A 20,252-nucleotide genomic window follows, 5' to 3' on the forward strand; every position below is an offset into this window, starting at 1 on the left:
CGGTGGAGGGCTAGATGAACAGTAGCCCATGGAGGCTGGATGAACAGGACCCCATGGATGAACAGTAGATGGTGGAGAGACGCCATGTATGAACTGTCGCAGGTGGAGGCTGGAGGAGGCTCGCGGTGGATGAACAGTAGCCCGTGGAGTCTGGAGTGAGGCAGTAGACAGTGGATGAACAGTAGCCTATGGAGTCCCGTTTTGTGGTACGCCACACCCCTCCCGATGAACAGGACCCCCGTTTCGATCGTAGTAGGTCGAAGGGAAGTCTGTTTCCTCCATTTTGCGGTACGCCACACCCCTCCCGATCAACAGGACCCCATTTCGACTGTAGGAGGTCCAAGAGAAGTTCATTTCGTCCATTTTGCGGTACGCCACACCCCTCCCGGTGAACAGGATCTCGTTTCAACCGTAGGCGGTCGAACACAAGGTTGTTTCCTCCGTTCTGTGGTATGCCAGGCCTTGTTTTGGCTGTTCCGTCCAAGCCGGTTGGCTCCCCATGAACACGACGCATTCCGTTGCCTCCCGATGAACATGATGATGCAGTTTCTCCATTCTGACCCAGCCGGTTGCTTGCCGATGAACACGACACCATTGCTGCCCTCTCCATGTACACGAGCCTTGGTCGTACATATGCGCGAGTAGGCGTTCGAGACCCCACCCGTATGTACGTATGTGGTCGTATTTACTTTATTGCACCCTGGCTGTACGTACGTGTAGATGCTATGTCCGCACCTCTACTACGACACGTGCCCTTCCTTACTCGGCCACGGTTCATCGCTGCAGCCTGTGGACAGACCGATCAACCAGTATGTACGTACACATTCGCGACCAGAATGACAACGCTACGTACGCTTCGACCAGGTGGGTCCCGACTGTCAGGGAGGATAAGGAGGCACTTCCTTGTGTGCGAAGATGTAGCTGGTGGGTCCCAGCAGTCAGGGGGAAACATTTTTTCGCGAAATACGGTGGTCCATCCGGTGGGTCCCTACTGTCAGGTGGAGGAATAATTAGTTTACACGTAATAAGGTTGCACTTCCTTGCTGTGGCCGTGGACCTAGCTGTCAGCCTCTCCACATACAGTACTCTTCCGTTGGAAGTCGTTCCTTGACCACATTGACCACGCCGCGCCGAGAGCACCAAGGCGGTGGACGACGGCGAGGCCTAGGAAGGGGACGATGCGGAGCCGGGGAGAAGCGGCAGTGGATGCCCACACGAAGAGGAGTACGGGGGTTGACTGGTTCGGCTGTGGTGTGAGGCTGCCGTCGATGTAGAATAACATGGGATGTGGGTGAGTAGAGGGATGGCCTGGATAGAGGTTGGAGTAGGGTGGGGCGGTTAGGCCTCCGCAGTAGCATAGCCAGCCACGGGAGGCAAGAGCAGGTGGCATGACCGACGCTGGTTTGGGCGGCTGGAGCAAGAAGACCAGAGGTTGAGGAAGCACTACGGCCATTGGATGGACATCGTACAATCACTGAGCTAGAATCGTTCATATTGACTAAGTTGACAAAGTCCTCCGTCCGCGTAAACTTCGTAGGCCCACAAGTCAGCCTCCCACTATGGTGGGTCCTAGCTAGCAAGGGGGTAATCATTTTTTTGTGCGTAATAAGGAGGCACTTCCTTGCGTGTGAAGATATAGCTAGTGGGTCCGAGCTGTCAGCGGGGTGAACATTTTTTTCATGAAATACAGAGGCCCTCCCGATGGGTCCCAGCTGTCAGTTGGAGGAATCATTATTTTGTGGTTAATAAGGAGGCATTTCCTTGCGTGCGGACGTGGACCCAATGGATAGCCTCTCCGCGTACAGTCCTCTTTGATGGATGTCGTTCGTTGATCACATTGATCACGCCGCACCGAGAGCACCAGGGCGGTGGACGACGGCGAGGCCTAGGAAGGGAACGACACGGAGCCAGGGAAGACTCGACAGTTTTTCCCACGCGGAGGGGAGTACGAGGATTTACTGGTTCGTCTGTCGTCGCTGGAGAATAACAACAGGTGTGGGTGAGTAGAGGGATGGCCAGGCCAGTGATGGGAGTAGGTGGCGCAGTGAGGCCTGCGCGGTAGCACAGCCGGCCACGGAAGGAGGGAGCAGGCAGTCCCGCCTGCGCTTGTTTGAGTGGCTGTAGCAGGAAGAGCAGAGATTGAAGAAGCACGACGGCCGTTGGATGGACATCCAACAGTCACTGCTCTCAAGTGTTGACTAAGTTGACACGGCATTGCATGTGCGTCAATCTTTTTTAGGAAAGCATACGCGTCAACCTATAGTAGGCGCACAAGTCAGCCTCAAATCTGTGGAAAACAACATACAACCCATCTGCCATTATTTCTAATAATTTACAGCCCGTTTGCTAATTCTTAAGGTTTTTTGGAGCCCATATTCTTTTTGTTAGCATTACAGCCCATATTGTGGCCACGGTTAAAAAATTATACAAAATTTTGCATATTTCGGTGCGGTTCGAACTGTTTTTAATCCCGAAATTTCGAGCAACATTCAAACTAATTGTAAAAATAAATTTATATCAATACAAAATTCAACGAATTGTCCACGCATAAAAATCAATGGAATTTAAAATCTTGAAATGAAAAAAAAAAGAAATTTGAAACTAATTGCCGGTTTGATGTGTTTTAAAAATGTACAACCCATTTCTCATTACTGATAGCCCATTTTTCGGGCAAGCCGAATGAAGCTCTCCTCGTTTTGAAAGATTTGCAGCCCAGCAGGGTTGACAAAGCAAGTAGGCCTCAGTTGGGTATTCTGCAAAAGAACAAAAAAACGGGCTAGCCATTTTCAGAAAGAAAAAACACTACTGGGCTGGTCTTGTGGTAAACATAAAAAAAAAGGTTGGCTAGACAGGCCAGAGTGCCCCGCACAGCCCAATTGACACCCCGCTTCCACCTCAAAATAAAAAATAACTGGGCGAGGTGCTGGGTCCCTGGTGTCAACCGCTCATTGTGCAATTCTCTCGTTTATTGACTATGTTAACAATGGCATGGGACCCAGATATCAGAAATCCATTAGGAGGAACCATCTTTTTGTCTTGAAATAAGGAGGCACTTGCTTGCATACTGCCATGACCTTGGTGGGTCCCTGCTGTCATCCTCTCCACGTACAATCATCTTCTGATTGTGTACGCGTCAACCTAGTAGGCTGTCGGGGCTCGGGAACGACACCTATGGGGCCCCTCGATGGAGTCCCTTCTACGATTGGCGGGGCATGGGGCTGCACAAAGAGCGGGTCTAGAAGATCAACGCGAGGGGATTTTTACCCAGGTTCAGGCCGCAAATGATGCGTAAAACCCTAGTCCTGCTTTGTGTGTATTTAGTGTTCTTGAGCTCCTGAACTAGCTGTGGTGCATGCCTAGTCCAAAAAGTCTGAATCCTTCCACAGTAAGCCTCGGGCCTCCTTTTATATGTCAAAAGGGGTTGCCACAGTGGCACACAAGATGTGGAAAGTATGTACAGTGTACAAGTCTATCGCCTGGCACTGTAGGAAAAACAAATTTAATGCGCTGCCGACGTGCCCTCTTGCTTTATCGGGGACGGTGAAGAAGCTCGTCGCATCCGTCGCCGCCTCACCTTGCTCTGACTCGTGTTCAGGCTGATGAGGCATGCAACGCCACGCTGGCTGGCTGGTTGCCGAGCTGGTGTGGTGGCAGGGCCTTCACGAAGATCTGCATGCCACTACACAGGTGCTTGGCTAGTTGGCCTAGAAGCTGCATGCTGCCACGCAGGCGCTCGCCTAGTTGGCGGGCTGGCCGCCACGTCAGAACCGGTGCAGGGCAGCGAAACTCTGGTAAGTGCGAGCCAGGTCTTGGCCTATAGATGCCCCCGGCAAGGGTCTTGCCGGGGGCTTGCGAGCCTCCTCAGCAAGGGTCTTGCCGGGGGTCTTCGGTCGTCCCCAACAAGATCTTGCCGGGGGTCTTCGTCTTCTGGTGCTCATCTAGGCGTGTAGGCCTTTGGTTTTCTCAAAGATCTCCATGCCACCATCCAGGTGATACGTCTCCAATGTATCTATAATTTTTGATTGCTCCATGCTATTATATTATCTATTTTGGATGTTAATGGGCTTTATTTTATACTTTTATATCATTTTTGGGACTAACCTACTAATTGGAGGCCCAGCCCAAATTGCTCTTTTTTTTGCCTACTTTAGGGTTTTGAAGAAAAGGAATATCAAACGGAGTCCCAACAGAATGAAACCATCGGGAACGTGATTTTCTCAACAAACGTGATCCAGGAGACTTGGAGTGGGCGTCAAGAAACAAGGGAGGAAGGCACGAGGCAGGGGGCGCGCCCTCCACCCTTGTGGGCCCTCCGTTGCTCAACCGACGTACTTCTTCCTCCTATATATATCCACGTACCCCCCAGACATCCAGGAGCACCACGAAAACCCAATTCCACCGCCGCAACCTTCTGTACCCGAGAGATCTCATCTTGGGGCCTTTTTCGGAGCTCCTCCGGAGGGGGCATTGATCACGGAGGGCCTCTACATCAACTCCATGGCCTCTCCGGTGATGTGTGAGTAGTTTACTTCAGACCTACGGGTCCATAGCTAGTAGCTATATGGCTTCTTCTCTCTCTTTGGATCTCAATACAAAGTTCTCCTTGATCTTCTTGGAGATCTATTCGATGTAATCTTATTTTGCGGTGTGTTTGTCAAGATCCAATGAATTGTGGGTTTATGATCCAGATTATCTATGAACAATATTTGATTCTCCTCTGAATTCTTTTATGTATGATTGGTTTATCTTTGCAAGTCTCTTCGAAATTTCAGTTTGGTTTGGCCTACTAGATTGATCTTTCTCGCAATGGGAGAAGTGCTTAGCTTTGGGTTCAATCTTGCGGTGCTCGATCCCAGTGACAGAAAGGGAACCGACAAGTTTTGTATTGTTGCCATCGAGGATAAAAAGATGGGGTTTATATCATATTGCATGAGTTTATCCATTTACATCATGTCATCTTCCTTAAAGCATTACTCTATTCTTATGAACTTAATACTCTAGATGCATGCTGGATAGCAGTCGATGTGTGGAGTAATAGTAGTAGATGCAGAATTGTTTTGGTCTACTTGTCTCGGACGTGATGCCTATATACATGATCATACCTAGATATTCTCATAACTATGCTCAATTCTATCAATTGCTCGATAGTAATTCGTTTACCCACCGTAATACTTATGCTCTTGAGAGAAGTCACTAGTGAAACCTTTGGCCCCCGGGTCTATCTTCCATCATATTAATCTTCCAACACTTAGTTATTTCCTTTGCCGTTCATTTTACATTGCATCTTTATTCCCCTTTATCATAAAAATACCAAAAATATTATCTTATCATATCTATCAGATCTCACTCTCGTAAGTGACCGTGAAGGGCTTGACAACCCCTTTATCGCGTTGGTTGCGAGGTTCTTATTTGTTTGTGTACGTGCGTGGGACTTGAGCGTGATCTCCTACTGGATTGATACCTTGGTTCTCAAAAACTGAGGGAAACACTTACGCTACTTTGCTACACCACCCTTTCCTCTTCAAGGGAAAACCAACATAGTGCTCAAGAGGTAGCAAGAAGGATTTCTGGTGCTGTTGCCGGGGAGATTCACGCCAAGTCAAGTCAAGATTTGAATCCCAACAACGAGTCATTTCTGGCGCCATTACCAAGTACCCATCACAAATTATTATCCTTCGCATTACATTATTTGCCATTTGCCTCTGGTTTTCCTCTCCCCCACTTCACCCTTGCCATTTTATTTGCCCTCTTTTCCTCTCCCCCTCTCCCTCCGTTCCCCTTCCCTTTCCCTATTCGCCTCTTTTCTGCTTGCTTCGTCATTATGGCTAGTCCTTTATCTACTCCTGTGTCTCCCGAGAATGAAGTTCTTAATTTTAAACAGAGGGAGGGAGAAAATCTAAAAGATGCTTGGTACAGAATTTGCAATGCACAAAATAGATCTACTAGGAAGCAATCTACTTCCGTTCTTCTTCGCAATTTTTTTGTAGGCATCACCCCTTGGAATAGATATATTCTTGATACCATTACTGGAGGAAATTTCTTGGGTAGCCATACTTTTGATTCTTATAATGCTATGATAGATTTGTTTGGCCCACCACCTCTTTTGGTTAATGGAACTATGTTAACTTTGGAACATGTGATGCAAAGGCTTGAAATTATTGAGAATTTGAATAAAAAGATCCACAACCAAATTACGCAATATGGATCTAAGGTGGGAGTTACTCTAAATTTTTTTAAGGAAAAATAACCCATAGTTAATGAAAGAATAGATCAAGATTCTACTATAATTGATAAACTTGAGGGAATTATAACCAACTTGGGATCCGCTTTTTCTTCCATTAAAAATATTCCAAATCCTCCTACTAAAATTGCCAAGCTTGTTTATGTCCTAAAAATAAGGGTGAATCCTCTAGTAAGAAACTGTGGATTTAAAATCAATAAGTGTTCATCCTAATCTTTTTACTATCATTAAGGAACCGTTTGCTACAAATGATTTTCTTGATTTTGTGCCTAGGAGTTTGACAATTAATAAAAAGGAATAAACTCCTAAGAATTATAGGTGTCTCATTAAATAATTTCCTACAAAAGATGGCAATACCTAGATCTATCTTCGCTTTTATGCCTAGCTAGGGGCATTAAACTATAGCGCTTGTTGGGAGGCAACCCAATTTTATTTTTATCCCTTGATTTTTTTCTCCTGTTTAGTAATAAATAATTTTTATAGCCTCTGTTTTGGTTGTGTTTTTTGTGTTTAGTTAGTGTTTGTTCCAAGTAGAACCGTTGGGAAGACTTGGGGAAAGTCTTTTTGATCTTGCTGTAGAAAACAGAAACTTTAGCGCTCACGAGAATCGCTTCCATTTTTATTTGGAAGGTGATATTTAGTTTATTCTTTTTGAAGATGATTAATAGATAAATTCCTCACGTCCAGTAATTTATCTTAGAATTTTTGGGGTTCCAGAACTTGCGTTAGCTACAGAATACTACAGACTGTTCTGTTTTTGACAGATACTGTTTTTCGTGTGTTGTTTGCTTATTTTGATGAATCTATGGCTAGTAAAAGAGTTTATAAACCATAGATAAGTTCGAATACAGTAGGTTTAACACCCATATAAATAAAGAATGAGTTCATTACAGTACCTTGAAGTGGTGTTTTGTTTACTTTTGCTAACGGAGCTCACGAGATTTTCTATTTTGAGTTTTGTGTTGTGAAGTTTTCAAGTTTTGGGTAAAGATTTGATGGATTATGGAACAAGGAGTGGCAATAGCCTAAGCTTGGGGGATGCCCATGGCACCCCAAGGTAAAATTCAAGGACACCAAAAAGCCTAAGCTTGGGGATGCCCCGGAAGGCATCCCCTCTTTCATCTTCGTCTATTGGTAACTTTACTTGGAGCTATATTTTTATTCACCACATGATATGTGTTTTTCTTGGAGCGTCTTGTATGATTTGAGTCTTTGCTTTTTAGTTTACCACAATGATCCTTGCTGTACACACCTTTTGAGAGAGACTCGCATGATTTGAAATTTATTAGAATACTCTATGTGCTTCACTTATATCTTTTGAGCTATAGAGTTTTTGCTCTAGTGCTTCACTTATATCTTTTAGAGCACGGTGGTGGATTTGTTTTATAGAAACTATTGTTCTCTCATGCTTTACTTATATTATTTTGAGAGTCCTTTAGAACAACATGGAAATTTGCTATAATAATAAAAACTTTCATATAAGTGCATTGAATACTATGAGAAGTTTGATACTTGATAATTGTTTTGAGATATGGAGATGGTGATATTAGAGTCATGCTAGTTGAGTAGTTGTGAATTTGAGAAATACTTGTGTTGAAGTTTTTGATTCCCGTAGCATGCACGTATGGTGAACCGTTATGTGATGAAGTCAGAGCATGATTTATTTATTGATTGTCTTCCTTATGAGTGGCGGTCAGGGACGAGCGACAATCTTTTCCTACCAATCTATCCCCCTAGGAGCATGCGCCCTTCTCCCGGAAAGACCCACCAGTCTCGGAATCCCGGTTACAAGATATTTCGACAATGGTAAAACAAGACCAGCAAAGCCGCCCGATATGCCGACAATCCCGATAGGAGTCGCACGTATCTCGTTCTCAGGGCACATCGGATGAGCACTCTGTACAACTAAAACTAGCCCTCAAGTTTCCCCGAGGTGGCGCTGCAAAGGACTCTAGTTCGGACCAATACTTAGAGAAGCACTGGCCCGAGGGGTTAAAATAAAGATGACCCTCGGGTTGGCCGACCCAAGGGAAAGGTATAGGTTGTTAGACAAATGTAAAACCAAGGTTGGGCCTTGCTGGAGGAGTTTTATTCAAAGCAAACTGTCAAGGGGTTCCCATAACACCCAACCGCGTAAGGAACGCAAAATCAAGGAACATAACACCGGTATGACGGAAACTAGGGTGGCAAGAGTGGAACAAAACACCAGGCATAAGGTTGAGCCTTCCACCCTTTACCAAGTATATAGATGCATTAATTAAAATAAGAGATATTGTGATATCCCAACAAAATCCATGTTCCAACACGGAACAAACTTCAACTTCACCTACAACTAACAATGCTATAAGAGGGGCTGAGCAAAAGCGGTAACATAGCCAAACAACGGTTTGCTAGGAAGGTGGGTTAGAGGCTTAACATGGCAATATGGGAGGCATGATATAACAAGTGGTAGGTAGCGCGACATAGTGGTACAGCGAACAACTAGCAAGCAAAGATGGAAGTGATATTGAGGGTATGGTCATCTTGCCTGAAATCCCGCAAGGAAGAAGAATGAGTCCAAGAAGAAGACAAATGGATGAAGTCGAACGGATCCTCACAAATGCGACATTACCGGAACTAACAAGAAGAAGCAACACCGGAAAGTAGCAAACAACATAGTAAACCACCATCACATAAACATGGCATGATGCACAACCAAGTATGATGCATGTCCGGTTTAGAGAGGCATGGCATGTCAAAGTGCACAAACAAAACTACAAGTTAAGTAGAGCTCAATATGCAACGAGTTGCATATTGACAAAACACCACATGACTTATTTAGTTCTCTCCCGTTTATGTACTCAACAATATTAAATGTTGGTTAGCATGGCAAGGGGTGAAGCATAATAAAACTACCTAACTAGGCAAGTTTAAATGAGGCCGGAACAACAAGCAACATGTCTGGAAAAATCATATTATGCATATTATGAGTTTGGTATTGTTCTGCCCTAAACCATATTTTAGAGTTGTTAAACATGCAAGATGAGTGCACCATGTTAAGCTAGGCATTTTTCTATCCCCTTTACATATAAAGTTTGTTAAGTTTGGAGCTACGGTTATTTAGTTATGAAATAAATCATTTTAGCATGACAATTATGCAAATTATAAGCAAGCATCATTTTAAACATTTTAACATGGATGAAAGTTGCATATTATGAAACTAGACAAAATTATAAGCATTTTACATGTTAAGTTTGTTTAATTTGATGCATGGTTGTGAAGTTATTAAATGCATGAAAACTAGGGATTTTTCTGTAAAAACTACAGTCTCTAGAAATTAGCTAAAACCGCAGACACTGAAAGAACACGGCATGGGCCGAATCTGAAGCATGTTGGGCCAGTAGTGCATAGGGCGCTGGATTTGGTGGTGCTCACCATGGGCCATCGGGCTGGCTCGGGGCTGGGCTTGGTCACGGCCTCGGCTGGGGGTCTCACCCACTGGCTGAGGAGGCAGGAAGTGGTCAACGCATACGGCGCTCGTCCAGTCGCGCGAGCATAGGAAATGAGTGCGCGAGCTCGGGGTCGCGAGATGGAGCAGGGACCCGACAGAACTGAGGAGGCCCCGACTCCAGCGGCTCCGGTCAGTGGGAGGAGCTCGCCGGTGAATCAGGCGGTAGGGACGGCTTGAAGGAAAGCGCCGGCTTGGCGCGGAACTCCGGGACGGCGCGTCGGTAGATCCGGGCGGCAAGGGACTTGGCGAGGGCGAGGATCTCGTCAAAGCGCTGGCCTGATGCAGAGGAAGCAGACGGGAAGGAGAAGCAGCAAGCGGGGCGAAGCTGTGACTCGAGTTGGAGACGAAGTGGAGCGGCGCTGGGGACCTGCTGGAGCTCGGCATCGAGGTGCGCCGGGGCGTGCTGCAGGTCCGGTGGTTGGACTCCGGCGAGGGTGATGCTCCTCCTATGATGCATCAGAGAGAGAGGGAGACGTGAGCTTCAGAAAAACAGAAGACCGGAGGCAGGAGAGGGAGGGTCGGCCAGAGATGGTGGCCGGAGATGGTGGCCGGACCTGCAGTCAAGGCGGTGAAGCACCTACAAGGCAGGGCTGCGGCCATCTGCTGGTGCTAGTCGCCAGCGGCGACCAGTCAGGCGAAGGCGAGGAGGAGGCCAGGGCGAGGTGCAAGGCGACGAGGAGCATCTCCTCGAGGAGGAGGAAGAAGCAGGGCACGGCGGAGCTGGTCCTGCTGGTCCGGCGAGAAGGTCCTCGGGTGCGGCCGCGCGGTGACCGAGAGAGGTATGGGGAGAAGGAGAGGTGCAGCAGTCGCTGACCGGCGGTGAGGTTGCAGCGACGTTGCTCGGGCACGAAGGAGCAGAGAGCACGAGGAGGTCCTCCATTGGCTAGCGGGCAGAGCTTTGGTGGCCGGCGACGAGGGACTCCGCGGTGGGGAGCTGCGGCTTCAGAAGCTCCATTCAGCGAGGAGACAGGAGGGAAGTGGGTGAATTTTTGGATCGGGAGCGGATCCCGAGGTGGATGGAGACCGGGTGGAGGCGGTGGCTGATCCGAGGAGGAAGGAGACTGTAGGTGGCGGCGGCTAGGGGAAACAAATGTCCTAGGATATATATGGACGAGGGGAGTTTAGGGTAGATTCGGACCCTCCGATCGAAATCGAGCGGTTGAGAAAAATAGACAAGGTGAGTTCAAATAAGGAAACAGAGATGTTTTATAGATGTTAGGGGATGATCTGGACCCATCGGTAACGACAGCACGGGTCGGGTTCGGGGAAGTTTCGGACGCGCGAGAGGGGTCTAAGCACTGCGCAGAAGGGGTAGGCTGGGCCTAGGTGGACTGTGAAGAGGAGTTGGGCTGAGCAGAGATAAGAGAAGGAGAGGCTCGACGGCAGTTTCGGGGACCAGAACGTCCGACGAATAAACTGACTATAATGTCGCTATAGTTATCTGTTGGGGCGTCAAACGAACTCTGAATGCGATGAAACTTGGCAGGCAGCCTACTGACAACATAACAACACCGCATGCCAACTTTCAACCCATTCCGAGAACATTTTCCAGCCACTTATAAAATAATATTCGAAGGTGCCATGGGCGCGTGCAAGTGTGTCTGGGCTCAGAACGGACAACGGACGGAACTGGGGGAACACGGACGGATGCAAGTTTTGAAAACATGATGATGCAATGCACATGATGGCATGGATGTGACATGCAAGCAAATGACAAGGCAATAATAGCGAATAACTGGAAGACACCTGGCGCATCGGATTCGGGGCGTCACAGTGTTATACCTGACTCCTTACCTTCGTCGAGTTCCCAATCTTCGGAGTTGCGTTTAATTCTTTCCAATAAATCCCATCTGAATTCAATAGTCTTCATCATAAAAGAGCCAGTACAAGAAGTATCGAGCATGGAGCGATTATTGGGAGAAAGCCGAGCATAAAAAATTTGAATAATAATTTCTCTTGAGAGCTCATGATTGGGGCATGAATATAACATTGACTTAAGCCTCCCCCAAGCTTGAGCGATGCTTTCTCCTTCGCAAGGCCAAAAATTATATATAATTACGATCACGATGAACCATATGCATAGGATAAAACTTCTAATGAAATTCCAATTTCAATCGGTTGTAGTTCCATGATTCAATATCACCACATAGCCTAAACCATGTCAATGCCTTTCCCTTCAATGATAAAGGGAAGACCTTCTTCTTGATAACATCCTCGGGAATACCTGCAAGCTTAAATAATCCACAAACTTCATCCACATAGATTAGGTGCAAATCAGGATGCTGATACGTCTCCAATGTATCTATAATTTTTGATTGTTCCGTGCTATCATATTATCTATTTTGGATGTTAATGGGCTTTATTTTACACTTAATATTATTTTTGGGACTAACCTATTAACCCAAGGCCCAGCGCAAATTGTTGTTTTTTTGCCTATTTCAGTGTTTCGCAGAAAAGGAATATCAAACGGAGTCCAAACGGAATGAAACCTTCAGGAGCGTGATTTTTGGAACAAACGTGATCTAGAGGACTTGGAGTGGACGTCAAGCAACCAACAAGGTGGCCACGAGGCAGGGGGCGCGCCTACCACCCTGGGCACGCCCTCCCCCTCATGGGCCCCTTGTGGCTCAACCGACCTACTTCTTCCTCCTATATATGTTCACATACCTTGAAAACATCCAGGAGCACCACGAAACCCTATTTCCACTGCTGCAACCTTCTGTACCCAAGAGATCCCATCTTGGGGCCTCTCTGGAGCTCCGTCGGAGGGGGCATTGATCATGGAGGGCCTCTACATCAACTCCATGGCCCCTTTGATGATGTGTGAGTAGTTTACTTCAGACCTTCGGGTCCATAGCTAGTAGCTAGATGGCCTCTTCTCACTCTTTGGATCTCAATACAAAGTTCTCCTTGATCTTCTTGGAGATCTATTCGATGTAACTCTTTTTGCGGTGTGTTTGTCGAGATCTGATGAATTGTGGCTTTATGATCAAGTCTATCTATGAACAATATTTGATTCTTGTCTGAAATCTTTTATGCATGATTGGTTATCTTTGCAAGTCTTTTCGAATTATCAGTTTGGTTTGGCCTACTAGATTGATCTTTCTTGCAATGGAAGAAGTGCTTAGCTTTGGGTTCAATCTTGCAGTGCTCGATCCCATTGACAGAAAGGGAAATGACACGTATTGTATTGTTGCCATCAAGGATAAAAAGATGGGGTTTATATCATATTTCTTGAGTTTATCCCTCTACATCATGTCATCTTACCTAAGGCGTTACTCTGTTCTTATGAACTTAATACTCTAGATGCATGCTGGATAGCAGTCGATGTGTGGAGTAATAGTAGTAGATGCAGGCAGGAGTCTGTCTACTTGTCACGGACGTGATTCCTATATACATGATCATCCCTAGATATTCTCATAATTATTCGCTTTTCTATCAATTGCTCGACAGTAATTCATTCACCCACCGTAATACTTATGCTATCTTGAGAGAAGCCACTAGTGAAACCTATGGCCCCCGGGTCTATTCTCTATCATATAAGTTTCCAATCTATTTTATTTTGCAATCTTTACTTTCAATCTATATCATAAAAATACCAAAAATATTGATCTTATCATTATTATCTCTATCAGATCTCACTCTCGTAAGTGACCGTGAAGGGATTGACAACCCCTTTATCGCGTTGGTTGCGAGCTTCTTATTTGTTTGTGTAGGTACGAGGGACTTGCGTGTGGCCTCCTACTAGATTGATACCTTGGTTCTCAAAAACTGAGGGAAATACTTACGCTACTTTGCTGCATCACCCTTTCCTCTTCAAGGGAAAACCAACACAGTGCTCAAGAGGTAGCAAGAAGGATTTCTGGCGCCGTTGCCGGGGAGTCTACGCACAAGTCAAGACATACCAAGTCCCATCACAAACTCTAATCCCTCGCATTACATTATTTACCATTTGCCTCTCGTTTTCCTCTCCCCACTTCACCCTTGCCGTTTTATTTGCCCTCTTTTTCCATTCCCCTTCTCTTTTCTAGTTTGCCTCTTTTTGCTTGTCTCTTATTTTCTTGTGTGTTCAATTGCTTGCTCGTCATGATGGCTCAAGATAATACTAAGTTGTGTGACTTTTCCAATACCAATAATAATGATTTTATTAGCACTCCAATTGCTCCTCTTACCAATGCTGAATCTTGTGAAATTAATGTTGCCTTGCTGAATCTTGTCATGAAAGATCCGTTTTCTGGCCATCCTAGTGAAGATGCTGCTACCCATCTAAACAAATTTGTTGATTTGTGTGATATGCAAAAGAAGAAAGATGTGGATAATGATATTGTTAAACTGAATCTATTCCCGTTTTCTCTTAGAGATCGTGCTAAAACTTGGTTTTCGTCTTTGCCTAAAAATAGTATTGATTCATGGAATAAGTGCAGATGCTTTTATCTCTAAGTATTTTCCTCCCGCTAAGATCATCACTCTTAGAAACTATATCGTGAATTTTAAGCAACTTGATCATGTACATGTTGCACAAGCTTGGGAGAGAATGAAATTAATGATACGTAATTTCCCTACACATGGTTTGAATCTTTGGATGATTATACAAAAAATTTATGTCGGATTGAATTTTGCTTCTAGAAATATTTTAGATTCAGCCGCGGGAGGCACTTTTATGGAAATCACTTTAGGAGAAGCTACTAAACTCGTAGATAATATTATGGTTAATTATTCTCAATGGCATACTAAAAGGTCTACTAATAAAAAGGTGCATGCTATAGAAGAAATCAATGTTTTGAGTGGAAAGATGGATGAACTTATGAAATTGTTTGCTAATAAAAGTGTTTCTTCTGATCCTAATGATATGCCTTTGTCTACTTTGATTGAGAATAATAATGAATCTATGAATGTGAATTTTTTGGTAGGAACAATTTTGGTAATAATGCGTATAGAGGTAATTTTAATCCTAGGCCGTTTCCTAGTAATTCCTCTAATAATTATGGTAATTCCTACAACAATTCTTATGGAAATTATAATAAGATGCCCTCTGATTTTGAATCTAATATTAAAGAATTTATTAGTTCGTGAAAGAGTTTCAATGCTTTGATTGAAGAAAAATTGTCTAAGATTGATGAGTTGGCTAGGAACGTGGATAGAATTTCTCTTGATGTTGATTCTTTGAAACTTAGATCTATTCACCTAAGCATGATATCAATGAGTCTCTCAAAGCTATGAGAATTTCCATTGATGAGTGCAAAGAAAGAACCGCTAGGATGCGTGCTAAAAAAGATTGCTTTGTGAAAGCGTGTTCTTCTAGTTTCCATGATAATAAAGATGAAGATCTAAAAGTTATTGATGTGTCCCCTATTAAATCTTTGTTTTGCAATATGAATCTGGATAATGATGAGACTGGAGATGAGTCAACTTTAGTTAGAAGGCGTCCCAATGATTCGGAGTTTTTAGATCTTGATGCAAAAATTAATAAAAGTGGGATTGGAGAGGTCAAAACTTTAAATAACAATGAACCCACTATCTTGGATTTCAAGGAATTTAATTATGATAATTTTTATTTAATAGATTGTATTTCCTTGTTGCAATCCGTGCTAAATTCTCCGCAAGCTTATAGCCAAAATAAAGCTTTTACGTGCTAAATTCTCTGCATGCTTATAGCCAAAATAAAGCTTTTACTAAACATATCATTGATGCTTTAATGCAATCTTATGAAGAAAAGCTTGAATTGGAAGTTTCTATCCCTAGAAAACTTCAGGATGATGGGAACCTACTATTAAAATTAAGATTAAAGATCATGAATGCTTTGCTTTATGTGATTTGGGTGCTAGTGTTTCCACGATTCCTAAAACTTTGTGTGATTTGTGATGAGGACATCAATACCATTGTTACACCCACAGCCCCTGCTGCTATACATACTGGACCAATTACTAGAGCTCGCGCACGCCAACTAAAATACCAGGTACTTTCGTTTCTTGGTAATGATTCTAATGTTCATGAGAATATGATGCTGCCTAAATTGGATACATTTGTTTTGCTTACAAATAAAGGGCCTAGCTTGGAGAAGGATGAACATTGGAGCAAGAACAAGCATGGAGATGATGGCATGCGCAAGGGGAACAAGAACAGAGTTACAAGTAATGATTTCAGGTCTTTGAAGCCTCCATAACGAGTGCATGAAGCCCTGGACGAAATATACAAGATGTCACTTCATAAATTTCGTCCAGAGGCTATTATAGGTGCTGCGTCACCTTTTTATTGGGCCAGGCCCATGTAATTTCGAAATACATAAGTATAGGCTATTTTTAGAGGCCGTATGTGTGGGGAAACAAGAGATAGGGTTGATTTCGGACCCCTCCACCAAGGGCCACGAAATTCCCCCTCTCTTCCTCCATATATACAGCCCTTAGGGCACCGTTTAGACTTTGGGTTTTGTTTAGATTAAAAGTTCGCCATAGCTGCAACTTCGCGTACTTCGTTTGTGTTCAACGACCAGACAAAGGCGTCACAGAACCCCACCTTGATCAATAAAGCTTTCATCTTATATTCGCAATATCTAGATTGCAATCTCAGTTTCTTGCTTGTTCTTCGTTTGCTTGTAGGAAACAGACCCCCGTGGTCAGGTTGATCGTGCTCCGGCGTGGTCAATAACCTCTCGGAGTTGGTTTAGCGATTGCTAAGGCGCGACGTCCTCGCACGTTCGTAGTCGGATCGTCAAAGTCGACTGCAACCAAAGCGATATCCATCATCTCATCGAAAGACGGGACACCTTTGCCTCTATCAATTTGCTAGGTTTCCGTGAATTTGATGATTGTTCTTTAAACTTGCATCTTGTGGATTCCACCATTAAGAAACCTATGGGAAGAATTAATGATGTTCTTATTGTTGCAAATAGGAATTATGTGCCCGTAGATTTCATTGTTCATGATATAGATTGCAATCCTACATGTCCTTTTATTCTTGGTAGACCTTTCCTTAGAACGATTGGTGCAATTATTGATATGAAGGAAGGGAATATTATATTCCAATTTCCGTTAAGGAAGGGCATGGAACACTTTCCTAGAAAGAAAATTAAATTACCTTATGAATCTATTATGAGAGCCACTTATGGATTACATACCAAAGATGACAATACCTAGATCTATCCTTAATTTTATGCCTACCTAGGGGCGTTAAACGATAGAGCTTGTTGGGAGGCAACACAAATTTATTTTTATTTCTTGCTTTTTGATTCTGTTTAGTAATAAATAATTCATCTAGCCTCTGTTTCGATGTGGTTTTATGCTGTTAATTAGTGTTTGTGCCAAGTAGAACCTTTGGGAAGACTCGGCGAAAGTCTTTGCGATCTTGCTGTAAAAAACAGAAACTTTAGCGCTCACGAGATTTGCTACCATTTTTTATTGGGGAGTGCTATTGTGACGCCCTCGATTCAATCGTAAACTAATCATACACGCAAACGTGTACGATCAAGATCAGGGACTCACAGGAAGATATCACAACACAACTCTACAAATAAAGAAAGTCATACAAGCATCATATTACAAGCCAGGGGCCTCGAAGGATCGAATACAAGAGCTCGATCATAGATGAGTCAGCGCAAGCAACAATATCTGAGTACAGACATAAGTTAAACAAGTTTTCCTTAAGAAGGCTAGCACAAACTGGGATACAGATCGAAAGAGGCGCAGGCCTCCTGCCTGGGATCCTCCTAAACTACTCTCGGTCGTCGTCAGCGGGCTGCAAATAGTAGTAGGCACCTCCCGAGTAGTAGTAGTCGTCATCGACAGTCGCATCTGGCTCCTGGGCTCCATCGTCTGGTCGCAGCAATCGGGTATAGAAAGGGGGAAAAGAGGGAGCAAAGCAACCGTGAGTACTCATTCAAAGTACTCGCAAGCAAGGAGCTACACTACATATGTATGCATTGGTATCAAATGGAATGAGGGTATCATATGTGGACTGAACTGCAGAATGCCGGAATAAGAGGGGGATAGCTAGTCCTTATCAAAGACTACGCTTCTGGCCACCTCCATCTTGCAGCATGTGGAAGAGAGTAGATGGTAAGTTCACCAGGTAACATCGCATAGCATAATCCTAACCGATGATCCTCCCCTTATTGCCCTGTGAGAGAGCGATCACCGGTTGTATCTGGCACTTGGAAGGGTGTATTTTAGTAAGAATCCGGTTCTAGTTGTCATAAGGTCAAGGTACAACTCCAAGTCGTCTTGTTACCAAAGATCACGGCTATTCGAATAGATTAAGTTCCCTGCAGGGGTGCACCACATTTCCCAACACGCTCGATCCCCTTTGTCCGGACACACTTTTCTGGGTCATGCCCGGCCTCAGAAAATCAACACGTTGCAGCCCTACCTAGGCACAACAGAGAGGTCAGCACGCCGATCTAAACCCTATGCATGCAGGGGTCTGGGCCCATCGCCCATTGCACACCTGCACGTTGTGAGGGCGGCCGGAAGCATAACTAGCCCCCTTAATACAAGAGTAGGCTTACGATCCAATCCGGTGCGCGCCGCTCACTCGCTGACGTCACGAAGGCTTCGGCTGATACCATGACATCGAGTGCTTATACCTGTCCCCGCGTAGTTGGTTAGTGCATATAGGCCAGTGACCAGACTCAGATCAAATACCAAGATCTCGTTAAACGTGTTATCTTGAAGTAACCGCGAACGCCAACCAGGGCCAGGACCACCTCTCTCCTAGGTGGTCTCAACCTGCCCTGTCGCTTCGCCACAAAGATCCACACAGAGGGCCGTCAGGAAAGTATGTCCTTCCATCCCCCAATTCATGAATCAACCGCAGGTTCTCAACGAGCCGACCCGACTTTAGTCACAACATATATCATGTGTAATATGTATAGTATATACCCGTGATCAACACCCGACGTGATCACGGCCCGATAGTATAGTGTGGCAGACAGACAAGAATGTAGGGCCACTGATGATAAACTAGCATCCTATACTAAGCATTTAGGCTTGCAGGTAAGGTATCAACAGTTGGAGCAACAATGACAGGCTATGCATCAGAATAGGATTAACGGAAAGCAGTAACATGCTACACTACTCTAATACAAGCAGTAGAGAGAAGAGTAGGCGATATCTGGTGATCAAAGGGGGGCTTGCCTGGTTGCTCTGGCAAGAGAGAGGGGTCGTCAACACCGTAGTCGTACTGGGTAGCAGCGACGTCGGTCTCCGTGTCTAGCGAGAGAAGAGGGGGGAGTAACAATAAATATTAAGCAAACAGATGCATAGCGATGCATGACATGGCAAGTAGCGGTGCTAGGGGTGGCCTAACGCGGTATGAGGTGGTACCGGTGAAGGGGGGAAACATTCGGGAAAATAACCTTGGTGTTTCGCGTTTTCAGATAGATGAACCAGAGGGGGAAAGTTGCGTGTTCGCTATGCTATGGATGCATGGCGGACGAACGGGCTGCGTATCCAGATTCGTCTCGTCGTTCTGAGCAACTTTCATGTACAAAGTTTTTCAATCCGAGCTACGGTTTATTTTATATTAATTTTTAAAGTTTTTTCTTTAAAAACATTTTAAATTATTTTTAATTTGAAAATTAAATGTTAAATTGCTATGGGTACACAGAAGTGTACCCACTGATGGGCTTGTGTGGCTGACCAGTAGGCCCAGTTGACTTGGTCAACTACCCAGTCAGCAGAGGCTGACTGATGGGGCCGGTCAAAGTCAACATCTCAGTCAGCATTGACCGTTGACTGGTCAAATTGACCAGTGGGTCCCGGTTGTCAATGACCTAGGTTAACTAAACAAGATTAGTTAATTTAATTAAGTGATTAGGTTAATTAATTGTATTAGTTAATTTAACAGTGTTAATTCAGTTAATTAATTAATTGAGTAATTAATTAATTAATTTTTTATTAATTTTTCATATATATAAATTCCTTTTTTATTTTTCGTTCTGAGGGGTGGGCCCCACTAGTCAGTGGCTATGGGGGACGTTAACGGGCGCGCGAGCGACGGGTTACGGGCGCACGAGCATGGGAAGGCGAGCGGGGTCGGGCGCGGCCCAGGTGGCGGTTGGGGCGGCCGGCGATGCGAGTGGCCGCGGGCGGGGCGCGGCAGGCGGTCGACGGCGAGCGCCTGCGGTGTGTGGCGTCGGTGGTGTAGAGCCAGAAACAGGGGCCGGCCATGCCGCGGGTGTGCGGAAGGTAGAAGAAGGAGCAGCGCGCGGCGCGTGCAGACGTGGTGTGCGGGTGCGTGCGGGATGCGGCGCAGGCGGGCGAAGGCGACAACGCCGGTGAGCAGAGGCTGCCAGCGGGCGGTGGCGCGGCCTCGGACGCGAGCGACAGTTGCAGGGGGCGCGAGCAGCGACGACATTGCGAGCAGGAGCAGAGGCGCGCGATGGACGCCCGCGTCGGGCGCGCAGCAGGGGCAGGAGGAGCGCGCGAATGGCAAGCTTGGCCAATGCAGGATCGCGGTGCGGGCATAGGCAGCGCGAGGGAGCAGCAGCAGGTCCATGGCGAGGCGTGGTCGCGACCCGCGATCTGC

The sequence above is a fragment of the Triticum dicoccoides genome, chromosome 7A, assembly GCF_002162155.2.
Source record: "Triticum dicoccoides isolate Atlit2015 ecotype Zavitan chromosome 7A, WEW_v2.0, whole genome shotgun sequence".
NCBI lineage: Eukaryota > Viridiplantae > Streptophyta > Magnoliopsida > Poales > Poaceae > Triticum > Triticum dicoccoides.